Below are 2,269 nucleotides of genomic sequence, written 5' to 3' on the forward strand. Positions count from 1 at the left end.
TTTGTGTGGATAAAAATAAAAGGTTTTGGATGTTGAAAGGCAGATTCAAGTCACGATGCACATGAAAGTCAGAAGGTACAGCTGGAACTCTGACCTCACTGGAGCGACCAGCGGCCTCGTGTGGCCCCCGCGCCGCCACACCAATCCTGAGACACACTCGCACCGCGTCACGTGACGCCTCATTAGACCCGGAGAGACAAAGCCCGCGCTCCCAGATCCTCGACCCACTTTCACACCTCCAGCCTTAGTAGCTTCCTACCATCTTTAAAACTCCAGGTGGAAGTTTTGCTTCCTTTTCCTACCATCCGTTTTTGCTTATTTATTGATTCCACTTCTGCTTATACAGTCATGTCTTATAATTCATGATAGTTCCTAAATACATCCATGACTCCACTGATGTATTTTCGCAGTGTAACAGTGGACCTGGATTTGGCGCGCAGATGTAAACACGATGACCTCAGAGCGAACCAACCAACACGTCATCACGACGAACTGCTGGGAGACGTTTGATGTTGCCCTCTTCCGCCGCTAGAGGGCGGTGAAGATGCACAAATGCAGCGCAACACTGACTCGTTGAAAGGTGAAGTGACGTGACTGAATCAAAGCAACATCGAAGCTCCGTCTTCCTCCTCTCCTGTGTTCTTTTCCTTTGAATGATGTTATCATTTTAATATTTCCACCCACGATTTGGTCATATTCGTGAGAAAATGACACAACGATCAACAGGAGTGACGACACGTTCAAGCGAAGGACCACACGAGTCTGAACACGAGAGGACTGAACTGTCCGGAACCACAATGTAAACAACGCGTCTCACGCCAGCCAACATCCGGTGACGCGCGCTCGGGCGTCGGGACTGCCGTGACTCCAGGTGAGGCCACCTGCAGTCGTGCAGCGACATGCGGCCGCTGGCTGAGGGCCCCGGAGCCGCGGCCCCACACAGAGAGGAAGTTACTCTGCGGGGAAAGTACTTCATTTCCACACAAATGAAATGTGATTTATTAATATTCACTGATTGTATGTACTTTTCTGAGGTCAGGTTTCCTGAGAGATAGAGGGGAATCAGCAGCGCGTGGTTTCTCAGCGATTGTCTTCTCGCTAATAACCCACGCAGCAGATCAGTGATTTCTCAGAACTGCAGGGACGTGATGTGACGAGTCTCAGGCCACAACAGGACAAACGGCTCGGCAGATCGATCCGATCGGGTGGAGGGGGCGGCCCTGCACCGGCAGAGGGGCGTCGATCCGAGCAGCTCATTCCACAAGCCGGCACGGCATTTACCGTCCACACGTGGGCCAGACCCTTCTGCTCCTCCGGGAGTGACAGCTTGATGATGAAGTCACCATGAGGGGGCGCTCCGTCATGACCTCTCTCCTGAGGTGGGAACGCAGTGACCCTGTGCTCCTCGTCCTCGCCGCTGCTCCTGCTGGACGGCGTGGGAAGCGACCCCAGCTGAAGACTGTCTGTCAGTGAGGGTCTTGACTTGGTGTATTAGGTTTCCAGCTCGCTGGAAAACCAACAACTACTTCCTGGTTGGGGGTTGAAGGGGGGCGAGGGTGTGTGTGTGTGTGTGTGACTCAAACATTTCTCAACAAGGTGCCACCATTCCACACGTCTCACGCTGGCGCTCAATGACTCTCCCTCGCTCGCAGCAACCCGGTCCACGGCCTGACCCTTTTAACAAAGACAATGATTTGAAAAAATAACAATAACATTTCAAAATGATCATTGAAACAATGATCAAACACATGACTTCCAAAAGAAATGAAACACAGGAGATGCACGTTAGAGACATAAGAAAATCAAACGTGCGTCAATAGAGCACAATGAGATGAAAACCATCCATCCATCTTTGGGCTGTGGGAGGAAACCGGAGTACCCAGAGAAGACCCAGGCAGGCGCCGGGACGGCATGCACAACTCCACCCAGAAAGGTCCAGAGCTGGATTCGAACCCTGACCCTGCTGAGAGGTCAGCGCTCTAGAGTGTCAGAAGGTTCCCTCCAAGATGGCCGCCTGCACACACCGTCTGTCTCCACAGCAGGTGGCGCTCAGACGGCCGCCACCCCGGAGCGTGCGCGTGACTCTCTCGGTCGGGACTGACACAGGAACCGAGCCAGTTCCTGCCTCCATCGCGACTTCCCCTTCCGTGTCAGCGCCTGTGAGGAGACGGTTCGGACCAGCAGCGGCTGCACCTCACGGGAACATGACACAGAACACGGTAGGACGGACTCAGAGGCTGCTGCCTGGCTCCTGGCGAGAGCAGGACGC

This window comes from Synchiropus splendidus, chromosome 12, assembly GCF_027744825.2.
Source record: "Synchiropus splendidus isolate RoL2022-P1 chromosome 12, RoL_Sspl_1.0, whole genome shotgun sequence".
Lineage (NCBI taxonomy): Eukaryota > Metazoa > Chordata > Actinopteri > Syngnathiformes > Callionymidae > Synchiropus > Synchiropus splendidus.